At 66.0% G+C, this 15551-nt stretch overlaps 5 non-coding genes and 26 pseudogenes across 5 annotated transcripts; all 31 read left to right on the forward strand.

Moving 5' to 3' along the window:
* The first annotated feature begins 235 nt into the window (after window positions 1-235).
* Window positions 236-355, forward strand: LOC148050908 (5S ribosomal RNA; annotated as a pseudogene).
* A 391-nt stretch (window positions 356-746) lies between these two features.
* On the forward strand, window positions 747-865 carry LOC148050909 (5S ribosomal RNA). Its single transcript, XR_015700838.1, has one exon. It is a non-coding gene; the product is annotated as a 5S ribosomal RNA (ribosomal RNA).
* Window positions 866-1238: 373 nt separating this feature from the next.
* On the forward strand, window positions 1239-1358 carry LOC148050910 (5S ribosomal RNA; annotated as a pseudogene).
* Window positions 1359-1747: 389 nt separating this feature from the next.
* LOC148050911 (5S ribosomal RNA) lies at window positions 1748-1867 on the forward strand (annotated as a pseudogene).
* Window positions 1868-2243: 376 nt separating this feature from the next.
* On the forward strand, window positions 2244-2363 carry LOC148050912 (5S ribosomal RNA; annotated as a pseudogene).
* Window positions 2364-2752: 389 nt separating this feature from the next.
* Window positions 2753-2872, forward strand: LOC148050913 (5S ribosomal RNA; annotated as a pseudogene).
* A 390-nt stretch (window positions 2873-3262) lies between these two features.
* On the forward strand, window positions 3263-3382 carry LOC148050914 (5S ribosomal RNA; annotated as a pseudogene).
* Window positions 3383-3755: 373 nt separating this feature from the next.
* Window positions 3756-3875, forward strand: LOC148050915 (5S ribosomal RNA; annotated as a pseudogene).
* A 373-nt stretch (window positions 3876-4248) lies between these two features.
* LOC148050916 (5S ribosomal RNA) lies at window positions 4249-4368 on the forward strand (annotated as a pseudogene).
* Window positions 4369-4759: 391 nt separating this feature from the next.
* Window positions 4760-4878, forward strand: LOC148050917 (5S ribosomal RNA). Its single transcript, XR_015700839.1, has one exon. It is a non-coding gene; the product is annotated as a 5S ribosomal RNA (ribosomal RNA).
* Window positions 4879-5252: 374 nt separating this feature from the next.
* Window positions 5253-5372, forward strand: LOC148050918 (5S ribosomal RNA; annotated as a pseudogene).
* Window positions 5373-5745: 373 nt separating this feature from the next.
* On the forward strand, window positions 5746-5865 carry LOC148050919 (5S ribosomal RNA; annotated as a pseudogene).
* A 373-nt stretch (window positions 5866-6238) lies between these two features.
* On the forward strand, window positions 6239-6357 carry LOC148050920 (5S ribosomal RNA). The gene has a single exon (XR_015700840.1). It is a non-coding gene; the product is annotated as a 5S ribosomal RNA (ribosomal RNA).
* Window positions 6358-6747: 390 nt separating this feature from the next.
* Window positions 6748-6867, forward strand: LOC148050921 (5S ribosomal RNA; annotated as a pseudogene).
* Window positions 6868-7240: 373 nt separating this feature from the next.
* On the forward strand, window positions 7241-7360 carry LOC148050922 (5S ribosomal RNA; annotated as a pseudogene).
* Window positions 7361-7752: 392 nt separating this feature from the next.
* On the forward strand, window positions 7753-7872 carry LOC148050923 (5S ribosomal RNA; annotated as a pseudogene).
* A 390-nt stretch (window positions 7873-8262) lies between these two features.
* On the forward strand, window positions 8263-8382 carry LOC148050924 (5S ribosomal RNA; annotated as a pseudogene).
* Window positions 8383-8756: 374 nt separating this feature from the next.
* On the forward strand, window positions 8757-8876 carry LOC148050925 (5S ribosomal RNA; annotated as a pseudogene).
* Window positions 8877-9265: 389 nt separating this feature from the next.
* LOC148050926 (5S ribosomal RNA) lies at window positions 9266-9384 on the forward strand. Its single transcript, XR_015700841.1, has one exon. It is a non-coding gene; the product is annotated as a 5S ribosomal RNA (ribosomal RNA).
* Window positions 9385-9758: 374 nt separating this feature from the next.
* On the forward strand, window positions 9759-9878 carry LOC148050927 (5S ribosomal RNA; annotated as a pseudogene).
* Window positions 9879-10270: 392 nt separating this feature from the next.
* On the forward strand, window positions 10271-10390 carry LOC148050928 (5S ribosomal RNA; annotated as a pseudogene).
* A 355-nt stretch (window positions 10391-10745) lies between these two features.
* On the forward strand, window positions 10746-10865 carry LOC148050929 (5S ribosomal RNA; annotated as a pseudogene).
* Window positions 10866-11257: 392 nt separating this feature from the next.
* LOC148050930 (5S ribosomal RNA) lies at window positions 11258-11377 on the forward strand (annotated as a pseudogene).
* Window positions 11378-11751: 374 nt separating this feature from the next.
* Window positions 11752-11871, forward strand: LOC148050931 (5S ribosomal RNA; annotated as a pseudogene).
* A 374-nt stretch (window positions 11872-12245) lies between these two features.
* Window positions 12246-12365, forward strand: LOC148050932 (5S ribosomal RNA; annotated as a pseudogene).
* A 391-nt stretch (window positions 12366-12756) lies between these two features.
* On the forward strand, window positions 12757-12876 carry LOC148050933 (5S ribosomal RNA; annotated as a pseudogene).
* Window positions 12877-13250: 374 nt separating this feature from the next.
* Window positions 13251-13370, forward strand: LOC148050934 (5S ribosomal RNA; annotated as a pseudogene).
* A 375-nt stretch (window positions 13371-13745) lies between these two features.
* On the forward strand, window positions 13746-13865 carry LOC148050935 (5S ribosomal RNA; annotated as a pseudogene).
* A 374-nt stretch (window positions 13866-14239) lies between these two features.
* On the forward strand, window positions 14240-14359 carry LOC148050936 (5S ribosomal RNA; annotated as a pseudogene).
* A 392-nt stretch (window positions 14360-14751) lies between these two features.
* Window positions 14752-14871, forward strand: LOC148050937 (5S ribosomal RNA; annotated as a pseudogene).
* A 391-nt stretch (window positions 14872-15262) lies between these two features.
* On the forward strand, window positions 15263-15381 carry LOC148050938 (5S ribosomal RNA). The gene has a single exon (XR_015700842.1). It is a non-coding gene; the product is annotated as a 5S ribosomal RNA (ribosomal RNA).
* The last annotated feature ends 170 nt before the right edge of the window (window positions 15382-15551 follow it).

A 15551-nucleotide genomic window follows, 5' to 3' on the forward strand; every position in this document is an offset into this window, starting at 1 on the left:
TGTGTGAGTGTTGTTGGTGGTGCGGGCAGTTGTTGCGGTGGGGCTGTGTTGCGTGGTGGCGGCGGTTAGGCGAGAGGGCTGTTGTCGGAGCAGGGGTCGTTCGCTTTGCGGGGGTAGGTGCGGGCATCGCTGTGAGGCGGTGGGGTGGGTCGGGTCAGGCGTGTGTCGGTGTGTGGAGGCGCATCAGCCCGTGGGTGGTTGGGTGGCAGTAGGCCGGGGTCTGCGGGAGAGGGGTGCCTACGGCCATACCACCCTGAGAACGCCCGATCTCGTCTGATCTCGGATGCTGAAGGAGGGTCGGGCCCGGTTAGTACTTGGATGGGAGACCGCTTGGGAATACCGGGTGCTGTAGGCTTTTGCCGTGGCCAGCGGGGGCGGCGAGCGTTTTGTCGTTGGGCTGTTTCGGAGGGGCAGGTGTAGGTGTGTGTGTGTTGTGGGGGGGCGATGGTGGTGGTGTCCGGAGGGGTGTGAGTGTTGTTGGTGGCGCGGGCCGTTGTGTGAGTGTTGTTGGTGGTGCGGGCAGTTGTTGCGGTGGGGCTGTGTTGCGTGGTGGCGGCGGTTAGGCGAGAGGGCTGTTGTCGGAGCAGGGGTCCGTCGTTTTGCGGGGGTAGGTGCGGGCATCGCTGTGAGGCGGTGGGGCGGGTCGGGCAGGCGTGTGTCGGTGCGTGGAGGCGCGTCAGCCCGTGGGTGGTTGGGTGGCAGTAGGCCGGGGGCTGCGGGAGAGGGCCGTTGGCGGGAGAGGGGGTGCCTACGGCCATACCACCCTGAGAACGCCCGATCTCGTCTGATCTCGGAAGCTAAGCAGGGTCGGGCCCGGTTAGTACTTGGATGGGAGACCGCTTGGGAATACCGGGTGCTGTAGGCTTTTGCCGTGGCCAGCGGGGGCGGCGAGCGTTTTGTCGTTGGGCTGTTTCGGAGGGGCAGGTGTAGGTGTGTGTGTGTTGTGGGGGGCGATGGTGGTGGTGTCCGGAGGGGTGTGAGTGTTGTTGGTGGCGCGGGCCGTTGTGTGAGTGTTGTTGGTGGTGCGGGCAGTTGTTGCGGTGGGGCTGTGTTGCGTGGTGGCGGCGGTTAGGCGAGAGGGCTGTTGTCGGAGCAGGGGTCGTTCGCTTTGCGGGGGTAGGTGCGGGCATCGCTGTGAGGCGGTGGGGTGGGTCGGGTCAGGCGTGTGTCGGTGTGTGGAGGCGCATCAGCCCGTGGGTGGTTGGGTGGCAGTAGGCCGGGGGCTGCGGGAGAGGGGTGCCTACGGCCATACCACCCTGAGAACGCCCGATCTCGTCTGATCTCGGATGCTGAAGGAGGGTCGGGCCCGGTTAGTACTTGGATGGGAGACCGCTTGGGAATACCGGGTGCTGTAGGCTTTTGCCGTGGCCAGCGGGGGCGGCGAGCGTTTTGTCGTTGGGCTGTTTCGGAGGGGCAGGTGTAGGTGTGTGTGTGTTGTGGGGGCGATGGTGGTGGTGTCCGGAGGGGTGTGAGTGTTGTTGGTGGCGCGGGCCGTTGTGTGAGTGTTGTTGGTGGTGCGGGCAGTTGTTGCGGTGGGGCTGTGTTGCGTGGTGGCGGCGGTTAGGCGAGAGGGCTGTTGTCGGAGCAGGGGTCCGTCGTTTTGCGGGGGTAGGTGCGGGCATCGCTGTGAGGCGGTGGGGCGGGTCGGGCAGGCGTGTGTCAGTGTGTGGAGGCGCATCAGCCCGTGGGTGGTTGGGTGGCAGTAGGCCGGGGGCTGCGGGAGAGGGCCGTTGGCGGGAGAGGGGGTGCCTACGGCCATACCACCCTGAGAACGCCCGATCTCGTCTGATCTCGGATGCTGAAGGAGGGTCGGGCCCGGTTAGTACTTGGATGGGAGACCGCTTGGGAATACCGGGTGCTGTAGGCTTTTGCCGTGGCCAGCGGGGGCGGCGAGCGTTTTGTCGTTGGGCTGTTTCGGAGGGGCAGGTGTAGGTGTGTGTGTGTTGTGGGGGGGCGATGGTGGTGGTGTCCGGAGGGGTGTGAGTGTTGTTGGTGGCGCGGGCCGTTGTGTGAGTGTTGTTGGTGGTGCGGGCAGTTGTTGCGGTGGGGCTGTGTTGCGTGGTGGCGGCGGTTAGGCGAGAGGGCTGTTGTCGGAGCAGGGGTCGTTCGCTTTGCGGGGGTAGGTGCGGGCATCGCTGTGAGGCGGTGGGGTGGGTCGGGTCAGGCGTGTGTCGGTGTGTGGAGGCGCATCAGCCCGTGGGTGGTTGGGTGGCAGTAGGCCGGGGGCTGCGGGGAGAGAGGGTGCCTACGGCCATACCACCCTGAGAACGCCCGATCTCGTCTGATCTCGGATGCTGAAGGAGGGTCGGGCCCGGTTAGTACTTGGATGGGAGACCGCTTGGGAATACCGGGTGCTGTAGGCTTTTGCCGTGGCCAGCGGGGGCGGCGAGCGTTTTGTCGTTGGGCTGTTTCGGAGGGGCAGGTGTAGGTGTGTGTGTGTTGTGGGGGCGATGGTGGTGGTGTCCGGAGGGGTGTGAGTGTTGTTGGTGGCGCGGGCCGTTGTGTGAGTGTTGTTGGTGGTGCGGGCAGTTGTTGCGGTGGGGCTGTGTTGCGTGGTGGCGGCGGTTAGGCGAGAGGGCTGTTGTCGGAGCAGGGGTCGTTCGCTTTGCGGGGGTAGGTGCGGGCATCGCTGTGAGGCGGTGGGGTGGGTCGGGTCAGGCGTGTGTCGGTGTGTGGAGGCGCATCAGCCCGTGGGTGGTTGGGTGGCAGTAGGCCGGGGGCTGCGGGAGAGGGCCGTTGGCGGGAGAGGGGTGCCTACGGCCATACCACCCTGAGAACGCCCGATCTCGTCTGATCTCGGATGCTGAAGGAGGGTCGGGCCCGGTTAGTACTTGGATGGGAGACCGCTTGGGAATACCGGGTGCTGTAGGCTTTTGCCGTGGCCAGCGGGGGCGGCGAGCGTTTTGTCGTTGGGCTGTTTCGGAGGGGCAGGTGTAGGTGTGTGTGTGTTGTGGGGGCGATGGTGGTGGTGTCCGGAGGGGTGTGAGTGTTGTTGGTGGCGCGGGCCGTTGTGTGAGTGTTGTTGGTGGTGCGGGCAGTTGTTGCGGTGGGGCTGTGTTGCGTGGTGGCGGCGGTTAGGCGAGAGGGCTGTTGTCGGAGCAGGGGTCGTTCGCTTTGCGGGGGTAGGTGCGGGCATCGCTGTGAGGCGGTGGGGTGGGTCGGGTCAGGCGTGTGTCGGTGTGTGGAGGCGCATCAGCCCGTGGGTGGTTGGGTGGCAGTAGGCCGGGGGCTGCGGGAGAGGGCCGTTGGCGGGAGAGGGGGTGCCTACGGCCATACCACCCTGAGAACGCCCGATCTCGTCTGATCTCGGATGCTGAAGGAGGGTCGGGCCCGGTTAGTACTTGGATGGGAGACCGCTTGGGAATACCGGGTGCTGTAGGCTTTTGCCGTGGCCAGCGGGGGCGGCGAGCGTTTTGTCGTTGGGCTGTTTCGGAGGGGCAGGTGTAGGTGTGTGTGTGTTGTGGGGGGCGATGGTGGTGGTGTCCGGAGGGGTGTGAGTGTTGTTGGTGGCGCGGGCCGTTGTGTGAGTGTTGTTGGTGGTGCGGGCAGTTGTTGCGGTGGGGCTGTGTTGCGTGGTGGCGGCGGTTAGGCGAGAGGGCTGTTGTCGGAGCAGGGGTCGTTCGCTTTGCGGGGGTAGGTGCGGGCATCGCTGTGAGGCGGTGGGGTGGGTCGGGTCAGGCGTGTGTCGGTGTGTGGAGGCGCATCAGCCCGTGGGTGGTTGGGTGGCAGTAGGCCGGGGGCTGCGGGAGAGGGGTGCCTACGGCCATACCACCCTGAGAACGCCCGATCTCGTCTGATCTCGGATGCTGAAGGAGGGTCGGGCCCGGTTAGTACTTGGATGGGAGACCGCTTGGGAATACCGGGTGCTGTAGGCTTTTGCCGTGGCCAGCGGGGGCGGCGAGCGTTTTGTCGTTGGGCTGTTTCGGAGGGGCAGGTGTAGGTGTGTGTGTGTTGTGGGGGGCGATGGTGGTGGTGTCCGGAGGGGTGTGAGTGTTGTTGGTGGCGCGGGCCGTTGTGTGAGTGTTGTTGGTGGTGCGGGCAGTTGTTGCGGTGGGGCTGTGTTGCGTGGTGGCGGCGGTTAGGCGAGAGGGCTGTTGTCGGAGCAGGGGTCGTTCGCTTTGCGGGGGTAGGTGCGGGCATCGCTGTGAGGCGGTGGGGTGGGTCGGGTCAGGCGTGTGTCGGTGTGTGGAGGCGCATCAGCCCGTGGGTGGTTGGGTGGCAGTAGGCCGGGGTCTGCGGGAGAGGGGTGCCTACGGCCATACCACCCTGAGAACGCCCGATCTCGTCTGATCTCGGATGCTGAAGGAGGGTCGGGCCCGGTTAGTACTTGGATGGGAGACCGCTTGGGAATACCGGGTGCTGTAGGCTTTTGCCGTGGCCAGCGGGGGCGGCGAGCGTTTTGTCGTTGGGCTGTTTCGGAGGGGCAGGTGTAGGTGTGTGTGTGTTGTGGGGGGGCGATGGTGGTGGTGTCCGGAGGGGTGTGAGTGTTGTTGGTGGCGCGGGCCGTTGTGTGAGTGTTGTTGGTGGTGCGGGCAGTTGTTGCGGTGGGGCTGTGTTGCGTGGTGGCGGCGGTTAGGCGAGAGGGCTGTTGTCGGAGCAGGGGTCCGTCGTTTTGCGGGGGTAGGTGCGGGCATCGCTGTGAGGCGGTGGGGCGGGTCGGGCAGGCGTGTGTCGGTGCGTGGAGGCGCGTCAGCCCGTGGGTGGTTGGGTGGCAGTAGGCCGGGGGCTGCGGGAGAGGGCCGTTGGCGGGAGAGGGGGTGCCTACGGCCATACCACCCTGAGAACGCCCGATCTCGTCTGATCTCGGAAGCTAAGCAGGGTCGGGCCCGGTTAGTACTTGGATGGGAGACCGCTTGGGAATACCGGGTGCTGTAGGCTTTTGCCGTGGCCAGCGGGGGCGGCGAGCGTTTTGTCGTTGGGCTGTTTCGGAGGGGCAGGTGTAGGTGTGTGTGTGTTGTGGGGGGGCGATGGTGGTGGTGTCCGGAGGGGTGTGAGTGTTGTTGGTGGCGCGGGCCGTTGTGTGAGTGTTGTTGGTGGTGCGGGCAGTTGTTGCGGTGGGGCTGTGTTGCGTGGTGGCGGCGGTTAGGCGAGAGGGCTGTTGTCGGAGCAGGGGTCGTTCGCTTTGCGGGGGTAGGTGCGGGCATCGCTGTGAGGCGGTGGGGTGGGTCGGGTCAGGCGTGTGTCGGTGTGTGGAGGCGCATCAGCCCGTGGGTGGTTGGGTGGCAGTAGGCCGGGGGCTGCGGGAGAGGGGTGCCTACGGCCATACCACCCTGAGAACGCCCGATCTCGTCTGATCTCGGATGCTGAAGGAGGGTCGGGCCCGGTTAGTACTTGGATGGGAGACCGCTTGGGAATACCGGGTGCTGTAGGCTTTTGCCGTGGCCAGCGGGGGCGGCGAGCGTTTTGTCGTTGGGCTGTTTCGGAGGGGCAGGTGTAGGTGTGTGTGTGTTGTGGGGGCGATGGTGGTGGTGTCCGGAGGGGTGTGAGTGTTGTTGGTGGCGCGGGCCGTTGTGTGAGTGTTGTTGGTGGTGCGGGCAGTTGTTGCGGTGGGGCTGTGTTGCGTGGTGGCGGCGGTTAGGCGAGAGGGCTGTTGTCGGAGCAGGGGTCGTTCGCTTTGCGGGGGTAGGTGCGGGCATCGCTGTGAGGCGGTGGGGTGGGTCGGGTCAGGCGTGTGTCGGTGTGTGGAGGCGCATCAGCCCGTGGGTGGTTGGGTGGCAGTAGGCCGGGGGCTGCGGGAGAGGGGGTGCCTACGGCCATACCACCCTGAGAACGCCCGATCTCGTCTGATCTCGGATGCTGAAGGAGGGTCGGGCCCGGTTAGTACTTGGATGGGAGACCGCTTGGGAATACCGGGTGCTGTAGGCTTTTGCCGTGGCCAGCGGGGGCGGCGAGCGTTTTGTCGTTGGGCTGTTTCGGAGGGGCAGGTGTAGGTGTGTGTGTGTTGTGGGGGGGCGATGGTGGTGGTGTCCGGAGGGGTGTGAGTGTTGTTGGTGGTGCGGGCAGTTGTTGCGGTGGGGCTGTGTTGCGTGGCGGGAGCGTGGTGGCGGCGGTTTGGCGAGAGGGCTGTTGTCGGAGCAGGGGTCGTTCGCTTTGCGGGGGTAGGTGCGGGCATCGCTGTGAGGCGGTGGGGTGGGTCGGGTCAGGCGTGTGTCGGTGTGTGGAGGCGCATCAGCCCGTGGGTGGTTGGGTGGCAGTAGGCCGGGGTCTGCGGGAGAGGGCCGTTGGCGGGAGAGGGGGTGCCTACGGCCATACCACCCTGAGAACGCCCGATCTCGTCTGATCTCGGAAGCTAAGCAGGGTCGGGCCCGGTTAGTACTTGGATGGGAGACCGCTTGGGAATACCGGGTGCTGTAGGCTTTTGCCGTGGCCAGCGGGGGCGGCGAGCGTTTTGTCGTTGGGCTGTTTCGGAGGGGCAGGTGTAGGTGTGTGTGTGTTGTGGGGGCGATGGTGGTGGTGTCCGGAGGGGTGTGAGTGTTGTTGGTGGCGCGGGCCGTTGTGTGAGTGTTGTTGGTGGTGCGGGCAGTTGTTGCGGTGGGGCTGTGTTGCGTGGTGGCGGCGGTTAGGCGAGAGGGCTGTTGTCGGAGCAGGGGTCGTTCGCTTTGCGGGGGTAGGTGCGGGCATCGCTGTGAGGCGGTGGGGTGGGTCGGGTCAGGCGTGTGTCGGTGTGTGGAGGCGCATCAGCCCGTGGGTGGTTGGGTGGCAGTAGGCCGGGGGCTGCGGGAGAGGGCCGTTGGCGGGAGAGGGGGTGCCTACGGCCATACCACCCTGAGAACGCCCGATCTCGTCTGATCTCGGATGCTGAAGGAGGGTCGGGCCCGGTTAGTACTTGGATGGGAGACCGCTTGGGAATACCGGGTGCTGTAGGCTTTTGCCGTGGCCAGCGGGGGCGGCGAGCGTTTTGTCGTTGGGCTGTTTCGGAGGGGCAGGTGTAGGTGTGTGTGTGTTGTGGGGGGCGATGGTGGTGGTGTCCGGAGGGGTGTGAGTGTTGTTGGTGGCGCGGGCCGTTGTGTGAGTGTTGTTGGTGGTGCGGGCAGTTGTTGCGGTGGGGCTGTGTTGCGTGGTGGCGGCGGTTAGGCGAGAGGGCTGTTGTCGGAGCAGGGGTCGTTCGCTTTGCGGGGGTAGGTGCGGGCATCGCTGTGAGGCGGTGGGGTGGGTCGGGTCAGGCGTGTGTCGGTGTGTGGAGGCGCATCAGCCCGTGGGTGGTTGGGTGGCAGTAGGCCGGGGGCTGCGGGAGAGGGGTGCCTACGGCCATACCACCCTGAGAACGCCCGATCTCGTCTGATCTCGGATGCTGAAGGAGGGTCGGGCCCGGTTAGTACTTGGATGGGAGACCGCTTGGGAATACCGGGTGCTGTAGGCTTTTGCCGTGGCCAGCGGGGGCGGCGAGCGTTTTGTCGTTGGGCTGTTTCGGAGGGGCAGGTGTAGGTGTGTGTGTGTTGTGGGGGGGCGATGGTGGTGGTGTCCGGAGGGGTGTGAGTGTTGTTGGTGGCGCGGGCCGTTGTGTGAGTGTTGTTGGTGGTGCGGGCAGTTGTTGCGGTGGGGCTGTGTTGCGTGGTGGCGGCGGTTAGGCGAGAGGGCTGTTGTCGGAGCAGGGGTCGTTCGCTTTGCGGGGGTAGGTGCGGGCATCGCTGTGAGGCGGTGGGGTGGGTCGGGTCAGGCGTGTGTCGGTGTGTGGAGGCGCATCAGCCCGTGGGTGGTTGGGTGGCAGTAGGCCGGGGGCTGCGGGAGAGGGCCGTTGGCGGGAGAGGGGGTGCCTACGGCCATACCACCCTGAGAACGCCCGATCTCGTCTGATCTCGGATGCTGAAGGAGGGTCGGGCCCGGTTAGTACTTGGATGGGAGACCGCTTGGGAATACCGGGTGCTGTAGGCTTTTGCCGTGGCCAGCGGGGGCGGCGAGCGTTTTGTCGTTGGGCTGTTTCGGAGGGGCAGGTGTAGGTGTGTGTGTGTTGTGGGGGGCGATGGTGGTGGTGTCCGGAGGGGTGTGAGTGTTGTTGGTGGCGCGGGCCGTTGTGTGAGTGTTGTTGGTGGTGCGGGCAGTTGTTGCGGTGGGGCTGTGTTGCGTGGTGGCGGCGGTTAGGCGAGAGGGCTGTTGTCGGAGCAGGGGTCCGTCGTTTTGCGGGGGTAGGTGCGGGCATCGCTGTGAGGCGGTGGGGCGGGTCGGGCAGGCGTGTGTCAGTGTGTGGAGGCGCATCAGCCCGTGGGTGGTTGGGTGGCAGTAGGCCGGGGGCTGCGGGAGAGGGCCGTTGGCGGGAGAGGGGGTGCCTACGGCCATACCACCCTGAGAACGCCCGATCTCGTCTGATCTCGGATGCTGAAGGAGGGTCGGGCCCGGTTAGTACTTGGATGGGAGACCGCTTGGGAATACCGGGTGCTGTAGGCTTTTGCCGTGGCCAGCGGGGGCGGCGAGCGTTTTGTCGTTGGGCTGTTTCGGAGGGGCAGGTGTAGGTGTGTGTGTGTTGTGGGGGGGCGATGGTGGTGGTGTCCGGAGGGGTGTGAGTGTTGTTGGTGGCGCGGGCCGTTGTGTGAGTGTTGTTGGTGGTGCGGGCAGTTGTTGCGGTGGGGCTGTGTTGCGTGGTGGCGGCGGTTAGGCGAGAGGGCTGTTGTCGGAGCAGGGGTCGTTCGCTTTGCGGGGGTAGGTGCGGGCATCGCTGTGAGGCGGTGGGGTGGGTCGGGTCAGGCGTGTGTCGGTGTGTGGAGGCGCATCAGCCCGTGGGTGGTTGGGTGGCAGTAGGCCGGGGTCTGCGGGAGAGGGGTGCCTACGGCCATACCACCCTGAGAACGCCCGATCTCGTCTGATCTCGGATGCTGAAGGAGGGTCGGGCCCGGTTAGTACTTGGATGGGAGACCGCTTGGGAATACCGGGTGCTGTAGGCTTTTGCCGTGGCCAGCGGGGGCGGCGAGCGTTTTGTCGTTGGGCTGTTTCGGAGGGGCAGGTGTAGGTGTGTGTGTGTTGTGGGGGCGATGGTGGTGGTGTCCGGAGGGGTGTGAGTGTTGTTGGTGGCGCGGGCCGTTGTGTGAGTGTTGTTGGTGGTGCGGGCAGTTGTTGCGGTGGGGCTGTGTTGCGTGGTGGCGGCGGTTAGGCGAGAGGGCTGTTGTCGGAGCAGGGGTCCGTCGTTTTGCGGGGGTAGGTGCGGGCATCGCTGTGAGGCGGTGGGGCGGGTCGGGCAGGCGTGTGTCGGTGCGTGGAGGCGCGTCAGCCCGTGGGTGGTTGGGTGGCAGTAGGCCGGGGGCTGCGGGAGAGGGCCGTTGGCGGGAGAGGGGGTGCCTACGGCCATACCACCCTGAGAACGCCCGATCTCGTCTGATCTCGGAAGCTAAGCAGGGTCGGGCCCGGTTAGTACTTGGATGGGAGACCGCTTGGGAATACCGGGTGCTGTAGGCTTTTGCCGTGGCCAGCGGGGGCGGCGAGCGTTTTGTCGTTGGGCTGTTTCGGAGGGGCAGGTGTAGGTGTGTGTGTGTTGTGGGGGGGCGATGGTGGTGGTGTCCGGAGGGGTGTGAGTGTTGTTGGTGGCGCGGGCCGTTGTGTGAGTGTTGTTGGTGGTGCGGGCAGTTGTTGCGGTGGGGCTGTGTTGCGTGGTGGCGGCGGTTAGGCGAGAGGGCTGTTGTCGGAGCAGGGGTCGTTCGCTTTGCGGGGGTAGGTGCGGGCATCGCTGTGAGGCGGTGGGGTGGGTCGGGTCAGGCGTGTGTCGGTGTGTGGAGGCGCATCAGCCCGTGGGTGGTTGGGTGGCAGTAGGCCGGGGGCTGCGGGAGAGGGGTGCCTACGGCCATACCACCCTGAGAACGCCCGATCTCGTCTGATCTCGGATGCTGAAGGAGGGTCGGGCCCGGTTAGTACTTGGATGGGAGACCGCTTGGGAATACCGGGTGCTGTAGGCTTTTGCCGTGGCCAGCGGGGGCGGCGAGCGTTTTGTCGTTGGGCTGTTTCGGAGGGGCAGGTGTAGGTGTGTGTGTGTTGTGGGGGGGCGATGGTGGTGGTGTCCGGAGGGGTGTGAGTGTTGTTGGTGGCGCGGGCCGTTGTGTGAGTGTTGTTGGTGGTGCGGGCAGTTGTTGCGGTGGGGCTGTGTTGCGTGGTGGCGGCGGTTAGGCGAGAGGGCTGTTGTCGGAGCAGGGGTCCGTCGTTTTGCGGGGGTAGGTGCGGGCATCGCTGTGAGGCGGTGGGGTGGGTCGGGTCAGGCGTGTGTTGGTGTGTGGAGGCGCATCAGCCCGTGGGTGGTTGGGTGGCAGTAGGCCGGGGGCTGCGGGAGAGGGCCGTTGGCGGGAGAGGGGGTGCCTACGGCCATACCACCCTGAGAACGCCCGATCTCGTCTGATCTCGGATGCTGAAGGAGGGTCGGGCCCGGTTAGTACTTGGATGGGAGACCGCTTGGGAATACCGGGTGCTGTAGGCTTTTGCCGTGGCCAGCGGGGGCGGCGAGCGTTTTGTCGTTGGGCTGTTTCGGAGGGGCAGGTGTAGGTGTGTGTGTGTTGTGGGGGGGCGATGGTGGTGGTGTCCGGAGGGGTGTGAGTGTTGTTGGTGGTGCGGGCAGTTGTTGCGGTGGGGCTGTGTTGCGTGGCGGGAGCGTGGTGGCGGCGGTTTGGCGAGAGGGCTGTTGTCGGAGCAGGGGTCGTTCGCTTTGCGGGGGTAGGTGCGGGCATCGCTGTGAGGCGGTGGGGTGGGTCGGGTCAGGCGTGTGTCGGTGTGTGGAGGCGCATCAGCCCGTGGGTGGTTGGGTGGCAGTAGGCCGGGGGCTGCGGGAGAGGGGTGCCTACGGCCATACCACCCTGAGAACGCCCGATCTCGTCTGATCTCGGATGCTGAAGGAGGGTCGGGCCCGGTTAGTACTTGGATGGGAGACCGCTTGGGAATACCGGGTGCTGTAGGCTTTTGCCGTGGCCAGCGGGGGCGGCGAGCGTTTTGTCGTTGGGCTGTTTCGGAGGGGCAGGTGTAGGTGTGTGTGTGTTGTGGGGGGGCGATGGTGGTGGTGTCCGGAGGGGTGTGAGTGTTGTTGGTGGCGCGGGCCGTTGTGTGAGTGTTGTTGGTGGTGCGGGCAGTTGTTGCGGTGGGGCTGTGTTGCGTGGTGGCGGCGGTTAGGCGAGAGGGCTGTTGTCGGAGCAGGGGTCCGTCGCTTTCCGGGGGTAGGTGCGGGCATCGCTGTGAGGCGGTGGGGTGGGTCGGGTCAGGCGTGTGTCGGTGTGTGGAGGCGCATCAGCCCGTGGGTGGTTGGGTGGCAGTAGGCCGGGGGCTGCGGGAGAGGGCCGTTGGCGGGAGAGGGGGTGCCTACGGCCATACCACCCTGAGAACGCCCGATCTCGTCTGATCTCGGATGCTGAAGGAGGGTCGGGCCCGGTTAGTACTTGGATGGGAGACCGCTTGGGAATACCGGGTGCTGTAGGCTTTTGCCGTGGCCAGCGGGGGCGGCGAGCGTTTTGTCGTTGGGCTGTTTCGGAGGGGCAGGTGTAGGTGTGTGTGTGTTGTGGGGGGGCGATGGTGGTGGTGTCCGGAGGGGTGTGAGTGTTGTTGGTGGCGCGGGCCGTTGTGTGAGTGTTGTTGGTGGTGCGGGCAGTTGTTGCGGTGGGGCTGTGTTGCGTGGTGGCGGCGGTTAGGCGAGAGGGCTGTTGTCGGAGCAGGGGTCGTTCGCTTTGCGGGGGTAGGTGCGGGCATCGCTGTGAGGCGGTGGGGTGGGTCGGGTCAGGCGTGTGTCGGTGTGTGGAGGCGCATCAGCCCGTGGGTGGTTGGGTGGCAGTAGGCCGGGGGCTGCGGGAGAGGGGTGCCTACGGCCATACCACCCTGAGAACGCCCGATCTCGTCTGATCTCGGATGCTGAAGGAGGGTCGGGCCCGGTTAGTACTTGGATGGGAGACCGCTTGGGAATACCGGGTGCTGTAGGCTTTTGCCGTGGCCAGCGGGGGCGGCGAGCGTTTTGTCGTTGGGCTGTTTCGGAGGGGCAGGTGTAGGTGTGTGTGTGTTGTGGGGGGCGATGGTGGTGGTGTCCGGAGGGGTGTGAGTGTTGTTGGTGGCGCGGGCCGTTGTGTGAGTGTTGTTGGTGGTGCGGGCAGTTGTTGCGGTGGGGCTGTGTTGCGTGGTGGCGGCGGTTAGGCGAGAGGGCTGTTGTCGGAGCAGGGGTCGTTCGCTTTGCGGGGGTAGGTGCGGGCATCGCTGTGAGGCGGTGGGGTGGGTCGGGTCAGGCGTGTGTCGGTGTGTGGAGGCGCATCAGCCCGTGGGTGGTTGGGTGGCAGTAGGCCGGGGGCTGCGGGAGAGGGGGTGCCTACGGCCATACCACCCTGAGAACGCCCGATCTCGTCTGATCTCGGATGCTGAAGGAGGGTCGGGCCCGGTTAGTACTTGGATGGGAGACCGCTTGGGAATACCGGGTGCTGTAGGCTTTTGCCGTGGCCAGCGGGGGCGGCGAGCGTTTTGTCGTTGGGCTGTTTCGGAGGGGCAGGTGTAGGTGTGTGTGTGTTGTGGGGGGCGATGGTGGTGGTGTCCGGAGGGGTGTGAGTGTTGTTGGTGGCGCGGGCCGTTGTGTGAGTGTTGTTGGTGGTGCGGGCAGTTGTTGCGGTGGGGCTGTGTTGCGTGGTGGCGGCGGTTAGGCGAGAGGGCTGTTGTCGGAGCAGGGGTCGTTCGCTTTGCGGGGGTAGGTGCGGGCATCGCTGTGAGGCGGTGGGGTGGGTCGGGTCAGGCGTGTGTCGGTGTGTGGAGGCGCATCAGCCCGTGGGTGGTTGGGTGGCAGTAGGCCGGGGGCTGCGGGAGAGGGCCGTTGGCGGGAGAGGGGGTGCCTACGGCCATACCACCCTGAGAACGCCCGATCTCGTCTGATCTCGGATGCTGAAGGAGGGTCGGGCCCGGTTAGTACTTGGATGGGAGACCGCTTGGGAATACCGGGTGCTGTAGGCTTTTGCCGTGGCCAGCGGGGGCGGCGAGCGTTTTGTCGTTGGGCTGTTTCGGAGGGGCAGGTGTAGGTGTGTGTGTGTTGTGGGGGGGCGATGGTGGTGGTGTCCGGAGGGGTGTGAGTGTTGTTGGTGGCGCGGGCCGTTGTGTGAGTGTTGTTGGTGGTGCGGGCAGTTGTTGCGGTGGGGCTGTGTTGCGTGGTGGCGGCGGTTAGGCGAGAGGGCTGTTGTCGGAGCAGGGGTCGTTCGCTTTGCGGGGGTAGGTGCGGGCATCGCTGTGAGGCGGTGGGGTGGGTCGGGTCAGGCGTGTGTCGGTGTGTGGAGGCGCATCAGCCCGTGGGTGGTTGGGTGGCAGTAGGCCGGGGGCTGCGGGAGAGGGGTGCCTACGGCCATACCACCCTGAGAACGCCCGATCTCGTCTGATCTCGGATGCTGAAGGAGGGTCGGGCCCGGTTAGTACTTGGATGGGAGACCGCTTGGGAATACCGGGTGCTGTAGGCTTTTGCCGTGGCCAGCGGGGGCGGCGAGCGTTTTGTCGTTGGGCTGTTTCGGAGGGGCAGGTGTAGGTGTGTGTGTGTTGTGGGGGGGCGATGGTGGTGGTGTCCGGAGGGGTGTGAGTGTTGTTGGTGGCGCGGGCCGTTGTGTGAGTGTTGTTGGTGGTGCGGGCAGTTGTTGCGGTGGGGCTGTGTTGCGTGGTGGCGGCGGTTAGGCGAGAGGGCTGTTGTCGGAGCAGGGGTCCGTCGTTTTGCGGGGGTAGGTGCGGGCATCGCTGTGAGGCGGTGGGGTGGGTCGGGTCAGGCGTGTGTCGGTGTGTGGAGGCGCATCAGCCCGTGGGTGGTTGGGTGGCAGTAGGCCGGGGGCTGCGGGGAGAGGGGTGCCTACGGCCATACCACCCTGAGAACGCCCGATCTCGTCTGATCTCGGATGCTGAAGGAGGGTCGGGCCCGGTTAGTACTTGGATGGGAGACCGCTTGGGAATACCGGGTGCTGTAGGCTTTTGCCGTGGCCAGCGGGGGCGGCGAGCGTTTTGTCGTTGGGCTGTTTCGGAGGGGCAGGTGTAGGTGTGTGTGTGTTGTGGGGGGGCGATGGTGGTGGTGTCCGGAGGGGTGTGAGTGTTGTTGGTGGCGCGGGCCGTTGTGTGAGTGTTGTTGGTGGTGCGGGCAGTTGTTGCGGTGGGGCTGTGTTGCGTGGTGGCGGCGGTTAGGCGAGAGGGCTGTTGTCGGAGCAGGGGTCGTTCGCTTTGCGGGGGTAGGTGCGGGCATCGCTGTGAGGCGGTGGGGTGGGTCGGGTCAGGCGTGTGTCGGTGTGTGGAGGCGCATCAGCCCGTGGGTGGTTGGGTGGCAGTAGGCCGGGGGCTGCGGGAGAGGGGTGCCTACGGCCATACCACCCTGAGAACGCCCGATCTCGTCTGATCTCGGATGCTGAAGGAGGGTCGGGCCCGGTTAGTACTTGGATGGGAGACCGCTTGGGAATACCGGGTGCTGTAGGCTTTTGCCGTGGCCAGCGGGGGCGGCGAGCGTTTTGTCGTTGGGCTGTTTCGGAGGGGCAGGTGTAGGTGTGTGTGTGTTGTGGGGGGGCGATGGTGGTGGTGTCCGGAGGGGTGTGAGTGTTGTTGGTGGCGCGGGCCGTTGTGTGAGTGTTGTTGGTGGTGCGGGCAGTTGTTGCGGTGGGGCTGTGTTGCGTGGTGGCGGCGGTTAGGCGAGAGGGCTGTTGTCGGAGCAGGGGTCCGTCGTTTTGCGGGGGTAGGTGCGGGCATCGCTGTGAGGCGGTGGGGTGGGTCGGGTCAGGCGTGTGTCGGTGTGTGGAGGCGCATCAGCCCGTGGGTGGTTGGGTGGCAGTAGGCCGGGGGCTGGGGGAGATGGCCGTTGGCGGGAGAGGGGGTGCCTACGGCCATACCACCCTGAGAACGCCCGATCTCGTCTGATCTCGGATGCTGAAGGAGGGTCGGGCCCGGTTAGTACTTGGATGGGAGACCGCTTGGGAATACCGGGTGCTGTAGGCTTTTGCCGTGGCCAGCGGGGGCGGCGAGCGTTTTGTCGTTGGGCTGTTTCGGAGGGGCAGGTGTAGGTGTGTGTGTGTTGTGGGGGGCGATGGTGGTGGTGTCCGGAGGGGTGTGAGTGTTGTTGGTGGCGCGGGCCGTTGTGTGAGTGTTGTTGGTGGTGCGGGCAGTTGTTGCGGTGGGGCTGTGTTGCGTGGTGGCGGCGGTTAGGCGAGAGGGCTGTTGTCGGAGCAGGGGTCCGTCGTTTTGCGGGGGTAGGTGCGGGCATCGCTGTGAGGCGGTGGGGTGGGTCGGGTCAGGCGTGTGTCGGTGTGTGGAGGCGCATCAGCCCGTGGGTGGTTGGGTGGCAGTAGGCCGGGGGCTGCGGGAGAGGGCCGTTGGCAGGAGAGGGGGTGCCTACGGCCATACCACCCTGAGAACGCCCGATCTCGTCTGATCTCGCAAGCTAAGGAGGGTCGGGCCCGGTTAGTACTTGGATGGGAGACCGCTTGGGAATACCGGGTGCTGTAGGCTTTTGCCGTGGCCAGCGGGGGCGGCGAGCGTTTTGTCGTTGGGCTGTTTCGGAGGGGCAGGTGTAGGTGTGTGTGTGTTGTGGGGGGTCGGTGGTGGTGGTGTCCGGAGGGGTGTGAGTGTTGTTGGTGGCGCGGGCCGTTGTGTGAGTGTTGTTGGTGGTGCGGGCAGTT

The sequence above is a fragment of the Nipponia nippon genome, unplaced genomic scaffold (genome assembly GCF_047370975.1).
Source record: "Nipponia nippon isolate SJK-2023a ecotype South Korea unplaced genomic scaffold, ASM4737097v1 scaffold_7, whole genome shotgun sequence".
Lineage (NCBI taxonomy): Eukaryota > Metazoa > Chordata > Aves > Pelecaniformes > Threskiornithidae > Nipponia > Nipponia nippon.